The sequence below is a fragment of the Astatotilapia calliptera genome, chromosome 9, assembly GCF_900246225.1.
Source record: "Astatotilapia calliptera chromosome 9, fAstCal1.2, whole genome shotgun sequence".
In the NCBI taxonomy this organism is placed as follows: domain Eukaryota; kingdom Metazoa; phylum Chordata; class Actinopteri; order Cichliformes; family Cichlidae; genus Astatotilapia; species Astatotilapia calliptera.
Genome location: NC_039310.1, coordinates 11485315 through 11493066, shown reverse-complemented (window position 1 = coordinate 11493066; position 7752 = coordinate 11485315). Strand labels below are relative to the sequence as shown.

Sequence of the window (7752 nt, the reverse complement as noted above, 5' to 3'; positions counted from 1 at the left end):
ATTTACATACCTTGTTGAGAGATATAAGATCAAAATGTTCCCACACAGGGGGGAGGACATCCTCCTCTTCTTAGCTGGCTCCATTCTCTTCTCACTCTCCTCAACCTCCAAACTCTCTCCAAACTCTCACTAACCGCAACTCTCCATCAAACACCTACATTTTGTCTGAGGGGTTTATATCGCTGTCATAGCTCGCGGCAAAGTTCGAACCACTTCATGAACCAGTCACGTGGTACAGCCGGGCAGCGAGGCTTCGGACATCATCATTTTCAGCTCCTCCCATAAATGAAGCAAGCCTCGATACGCGCATCGCGGAAACGCCCCCTCCATTACTCGACACAAGCTTTGAAGCCTCGATACAGAACGTCACATCACTACTATTCACAAAGAGAGATAAATCTCAAAAGGCAAACTCACTCATGAAATACAGAAACTAACACTAACGAGTCTCAAACAATCATCCAACGATGAGAAGATCCGAGCCCCAGCCATAAATAGCCATGGAGTAATCAACTGAGGAATTAGAGCCAGGTTCGTGGGCCAAAGGCAGGAGCCTGCAGTGAGCCCCGCCCGGGCAGAGAGACAGCATGTGGAGACATGAGATTTGAAATATGAGTGGATTTCAAACTGTGTAGACTGATGCACATAACAAACATTTTTATTAAATGTGGCGATTGAACATTTCTTACTGGCTACCCTAATTACTACAGATTACTGCTAATGACTTAATTATTTACTTAAAAAAAAAATCAGATGATGATTGAGCAGTATGGCTCAAGAAATGAAGGAGTTGAAAAGAGACCCCTTATGTGTATGTCCCAGTGGCTTGAGGCCCCAGTGGTGTTAAATGTGGTCTCTGTCCATGTGTTCAGCTGCTGTTGGGGTGAACAACTGGTTTTCTGCCTGTATAAAGCTGTGTGTCATCTGCAGGAGGAAAAGACAGCGCAGGTGGTTTTGATATTGTTGCAAATGAGTAATCACCAATTTAGTATTGATGATTCAGTATTGATCAGTATCTGAGGTTTTTTAGAGGAAAAAAGTCACACTGATGATGAAGAAGAATCAGAACTTACAAAGCCAAATATGACACTTGGCATTACAGCCAGCAATATCTCACTTCCTCTTTCAGCGGGTTATAAGCAGGAAGGCCAAACATAGTGCATCTCGTGGTTTAGTCAGTGAGTTTCTCAGTGCTTGCTTCTTTCTGATATGATGATGACTAGTTTACAGGGTTTATTGTAATTCTGCTTCATTTCACTCTAAAACTGTGAGACTAAACTGGGACTTGTTTTGGTAAAAAAAGAAACATTTGATGCTTTTGTAACCTGGACGTGTGTCCCTCTATCTATAAAGAGATGATCTATACTGCTCGCCCAAGTGCAATGTCTACAATATCCGAATCTAGGTTTGGGAAGGAGATTGGCAGTAGCAACTTTGTAAGAGCAATAAGACTTCCAACCCACATAACACGCACAACCACAGGTTTGTGAAACAAAGTTTGCTTTATATATATTTTCTTTGGATCAGTTCCCTTTGCTCATCCTCAATGTAGGGATACCTTCAAATGCAGTAACCATCTCAAATGCATCACAAAAATAATTGAAACAATCAAAATAGATGTAAGACAAGAAAGAACACACAATATTTCAACATCCCAAAGAAAAGGAAAAAGAAAAGAAAATAACATGTGAGTGTCCAGTTCCTTATGGTGTCAGTTTATTCAGTCACCCACTGTCTTGGGTTGAGAACTGAAAACGAGTTGAATCTCAGGCGGGGAAAAAGTAGCAAAAGAAAATGATAAGGTATCTCTCAGGTGGGCTTCCTTTTGTTTTTTCCCTACCGCCCTCCTGGTACGGCAGGCATCAACGTGTCGGCGTCCTGACACACAGAAGGCCTCCCCAGCAGCAACGGTGTCCAACTTTGTCTACAATAAAGTTACAGCGGGATACAAATAACATCAGGCTGATCCTGCCACGAGTTGTTCCCCGGTTCAAATCACAGACAAACATTATCCCACAGCTGTTTATGTTTTTAAACTCATTTTCCACAGAGAGACATTTTTTGAAAAATGTATTGACAGCAATCTTGAATATTATTACACAGGAAAAAAACAACTGAACGTAAAATAATTACACCTTGACGCCTCTGCCTTTCTAAATAGAGGGACAGTAACTGCGTGTGCATGTAAGCTTGTAAAACCTGAAGATAGAGACAAAATACTGTTAATCTGACTCTCTGCCATTCTGCAATTCCTCTCATGTAAGCAATAACGTGGCGCACAGCTGACGTGAAAAAAAGCACATAGGCTACCTTTAACTTTGCATGACGAACTCTGTATTCCTCGTCCACACGTAGACGCAACATTTCCGTGATTCGAAACGCCGTTTACGTGTGGACGAAACAGCTGCGTTTTCAAAAATACCGGTGTAGGTGCGCGGAAGTAGCATAAAAGAGTTAGTAGTTTATTTTATTACTACCTGCAGATTACTTGTATTTGCTTAATTGTTTACTAAATGTTTGAGGTGTGAAATAAACCACAATTGAGCAAAATATGGGTGTGTGTGGTTGGAGGATGTGTTAGTGCGTGCGTGCGTGTGTGAGTGCGCGAGCAAGGGGGAGGGGGCGAAGAACACTTTTCTGTAAAACAAAGGGGGGCCCAGCAAAAAAAGTTTGGGAACCACTGCCCTACACCACACCTTCACGCGCACCGAGCTGCAGATGATGCCTTCAGGGCAAGCCCGGAAATTAAGCTATCAGCCAAGAACTACGATGCATTCAAATAACCCTGTACTTCTGATTGCTATAAATCTTACCAGGGTTACACTTTTATTTAATGAAACGAAAGCTTTTATTTTGTGATTCTTATTTTAGTGCACTGACAGTTTTACTCACAAAAACAAACCCTGTTGTATTATTACTGTTTTTATATTTCATGCGGCAAATGCTGTTAACAATGGTTCCTTATGAAAAAACGACAGCTTCTACTGCACAGAGTCTGGATTATGAATATGTTTTAAAGAATAATGAAAAATCTCTTCAAAATCCATAATTCAAATTATTAAATATGTTATGTGTGTTTGTAAATCAGGGTTTCAACAAGTTCCTGTGTGTGAACACGGTGACAGTCGACATGTTGCTGATTGTCCCCTGTGTTCCAGGTGAGTTGTTTGTTCAGTCATTCACAGACATGGAGTCATTTTGCGTTCTGAACTTTAACAAAGAAAATCTTAAAGGTCAGTGAAGATAGAATCAACAGCTAATAATGACACTGTATTTAAGCCGCTTTGGTAGACTAAAAGAAGCATCACTGTCCATAACTGCACGATTTGTTTAAAAATGTGCAGTTGTGTGATTGGATTAATCATTATGTTGTATTTACAGGTGCGTTGGCTGGTTGTACTGTTAAAGCAACACTCTCCATAACTGCACCAAAGACTCTGGAAGCACTGAGTGGATCTTGTTTGCAAATAGCTTCAGACGCAAAGAAGGACAGAAATTTATCAGCATAAGAAAAATCTTTGGAGTGTGGATTAAAAATAGATTAGGCATTTATCCACACAATGTGATCTTCAACAGTAGTGGAGCAGTTAGCATCTATCCAATGAGTATTACTGGGAACCTGAGTCAGAGAGACTGCACCACTCTGTTTTCTAATTTAACCACCACATACACAGACACATACTTCTTCAGAGTAGAGAGTGAACCATTCAAGGCAACAGCTTCTTGTGATCCTCTTCAAATAACAGTCAGAGGTGAATGATTAAGTTTTAATGTTTAATAACAAAATGACAATAACCCACATTCAAATAGTTGTTCTCTGTTCTTTGCATACAATATCTCTTGAAGCTAAAAATAGCAATGTAGGATCAGTGATTGTCCTTACAGATTATTCATGTGTTACATAAAAGTCTTTCCAAAAGAGTCAGGGTGTAAAATGTAAGTAAATGAATGGATGCAGTTTTCACTATTTTCAAAAACAGGTTTGGTCAGTTAAAGCCGGTTTTAATCTCTGTCTCACTTCATGTTAAATAAGTTCGCAGAAATGGACTTTTCTGTTTCCAGCTCTACTGAGGTTTGATAGAACTGTCTATGTTCACTGCAGTTTGACCTGAAGGCATGAAGATCATTTTACAGATTTTTAAAGTGTGCTTAGATATTCCCCTACTTCTCCCATTCCCTTCTCCATTCCATTCACACGTTTACTGCTGACAGGCCTCACTCTTTTTAGGTCCATAAATGTTTATTATTAAACTTGTTATTTGTTAGATATGAAAAGATAACAAAACAAATTGTGGCAGGTGTGGTCTGCAGTGCCACTGCAGGGGAGGCAGATGCATCTGCAATCACGCCTCGCCGGCTTTAAAATCTGTACTGTGTCCTGAGAGTGGTTTTTGGTGATGTGTGTAGCTGGCAGCTGTAGAGCTGCAGCCAACTGTGTACAGCACCCGTGTGTGCAAATAAAGTAAACGCTAAAAAGCATAAACATGTGGACGAGTCTACTGTGTGATTGTTAGACAAATATCTTAATGAGGTAATCTGAAATCAAAATCAAGTAAAAAAAATGTTAACAATGAAATTCATTCCAAGTAAATTACAAATGATTATATAAAATATTTCAAAATTGATACCGAAGCGCTGCAACAGCAAACATGTGACAGCAGAGTGGTTCGTAATAACAAGTGTAGTGTGCAGTACATTGCAGTATACTGGATTAGTGTGTGTTAAGTGCAGAGTTTAAATAAATAAAAGACTAAATGATTCTACATTAGACAGATGTAGTGCATTATATACTGTATTTATTTGTATGTATTTGCAACATCTTTGAAACCACAGATTCTCCTTGGAGGCCCAATATTACAATCCAAGGTGATCTGAAGGAGGAGTCTGTCACTATAACCTGCTCAGCTCTCACTCCCTGTCCACACTCCCCCCCTCAACTCACCTGGAATCTCCAACAAGACTCTCACAACAAAATAGAGGAAAACACAGATGGAAGCTTTACAACTAAAATCCAGCAGAACATCACTCTGTCAGACACACATGATGGAAAGAAGATCAGCTGCTCTGCCAGATATCCTGTGAACCAAGGAAAAGACACCAAGACAGCAGAGACAGAAGAGACTCTCAGTGTTTCATGTAAGAAGATCAGAGTTTGTTGTTGGATCCTGTCAACATATCATCATTTATAGGAAGTCAGCTATTTATAATGAATAATAGGGATTTGTGTTAATATTCTTCTCCAGATGCTCCTAAAGACACCTCAGCATCCATCAGTCCATCAGGTTTGGTGTCAGCAGGCAGCTGGGTGAACCTGACCTGCTCCAGCAGAGCCAAACCTCCAGTCAGCAACTTCACCTGGTTCAAGAAGAGCAGAGATGGAGCTGTGAAAGTATTTGAAGGAGAGATTTACAGCTTCAATGTAACAGATGGAGGAGTTTATTACTGTGTGGCCACTAATGATCTGGGTAATCAGACATCAGCAGAGATTAATCTAACAGGTAAACACAGACAGCAGCACAAGAATCAACTATGTTAATAAAATGTATGCAGAATTATGATTAACAGGTTTGGATTTAACAAAGAAAGTTTGGTGAGAATAAACATATTCACAGAAATAAGAGCATTGCAAACAGGTTGTAAGAGCTTAATGGTGTCCTTCTAAAATTCCAGTGCAAACAGAGAAAGTAGAAATAAAGTGCTAATAATACATTATTGCACATGATCTTCTGCATATTTATTTTTTTGAAATCAGGAATTGATCTGACAGTGAAACCAACTTTGGTTAATGGTAAGTAGATTCAAACAGATACAGCACTCTGAACCTCATAAGTTACTTTAGATGAGCCTCAACACAGTGACAAACATGATATTTAATAAAAAAAAATAAATTCACTTGTAACATTTTTATATCTGTAGTAACAGAACAGCCTTCATCATGGTGGGCTTCTGTAGGTGGGATCAGTGGGCTCATCATACTCCTCTGTATGGTTTTTGTGTTTTGGTAAGACTCTCACATTAATGTGAAAATATTTAATTTCTTCTCAGTTTTCTTAATTTCGTGTGTTCCCCAGATGTGTCCTCTCTGCCTTGCTTGTGTAGATATTTTCAGATTCTTCAGCCTCTGTTCTTTGTCACATCTTCGTCGACTATTTTTTTACATGTTGCGTGCTTTGTGCTCAAGTTCCCTTGTCTAGTTTCTAGTTTTAGTTCCTGGTCCGAGCCATGCTGCATTATAGTTTTGTACTTTGTTCTCAGGTATATGAATTCCAGCAATAAAGGTGTCGTTCAGTTCACTTTATTCTCTGAAGTCCTGCATTTGGGTCCGTGTTCGTGCTTCCACACAGCTGCCACATGACAAGATGTTATGTTAATTCATTCTTCCTGAGTGTCTGAAAAGTTATCGTTTTTCCCCTGTGAGTGTCTAAGTTATGTAGTTAATTCCACACTTGTCAAATCAACATAACTAAACTTGTAGAAAATGTTTCAGGCAGATTCCTTTGGAGTTTTTTGTTATTATTACTTCTGAAAATTTAAGAGAGCGTCTATATTTTTTATAGGCAACAAAAATCAGCACGTTGACCTTCACATCAGACATGGGTAGGAAAACTAACTTTTTGTTGTGAACATGATTGTAGTTACTGCACTTGAAAAAAGAAAAAGGCTTGATGTGGCTGTTTTCAAAAGCATATTTGTTTCTTAGTGTCGTTTCATTATATCATCAGCAATTTTTCAAGAAACGTTTCTTCATTACATCTCAAGTTTGGTGTATTTGATTTCACAGAGTCTGTCTCTACAAGAAGCAGCCAGAACAGCAGAAAATAAAGACGTCCATTATGGAGAGATTGACTTCTCCAAGCAGAGACCTTCTTTAGACACAGTGCAGGAGAGCACACAGCAGCAGGATTTGGTGTATTCACAGGTCAAAGTGTGCAAGACTCCAAACAGCTTAACACAGACATGTGATGGGGCAGAGTGTGTCTACGCTCAAGTGCAGAAGAAATGAGTGAAACCAAAACATGACAAAGAAAATGGAGAAAATGGAGGACTGTTTTCCCTTTTTCTGAATATGTCAAATATGTGTTTTTAGCAGACACATAAATGATCTTTTGTAATGACATATCAATGTTCAACAGGAGAAATGTGACGTTCATGGGCATTGTTAACTGTATTATTGTAACTGTTCTAAAGATGGTCTCATTTTACTCAAACTTTTATTTAGTTATTTTTCTTTTACTGCACTGTGGAGATCTTATTTACCAGTGTTTAGATTTTGAGTTTTACGGTTTTAGTTTCATTCAGAAAAACCTGAACACCGTTGTGTTACCATAGTTTTTATACGTCAGGCGTTTTGAAAATTCACAGATGTTAATCACTTGCGTTAAAATAAATACAACTGTGCTCTCAAAGGCCAAGTTTTTATTGTGAATCTGTAATAAATGAATAGACCCAGATTAATGCCAGGTCAACTGTAAATGTGAAAAGACTGGATATTAAGTATGGAAGGTGCCAAATATATTAAATAAATGCAACAAACTGTCAAGAATGGATGAAAATGAAAAAAAGAGGAAATATTACTTCATCAATTATTATTTTAAAATTATTATTTCCAATTGAAATTCATTAATAATGACCCATTAAATTATTGTTTTAGTTATTTCCAGTCAAACCGATATGAAGTGGTCATGGTGTGGACTTTGGGCAGTAGGGTGTCCCAGAATGTTTTTCAAATCAAAAGTGTTAATGGTGGAGCAA

The 7752-nt window shown here is 38.6% G+C and overlaps 1 pseudogene; it reads left to right on the top strand.

Moving 5' to 3' along the window:
- The first annotated feature begins 3130 nt into the window (after positions 1-3130).
- On the top strand, positions 3131-6005 carry LOC113029887 (B-cell receptor CD22-like; annotated as a pseudogene).
- Positions 6006-7752: the final 1747 nt, after the last annotated feature.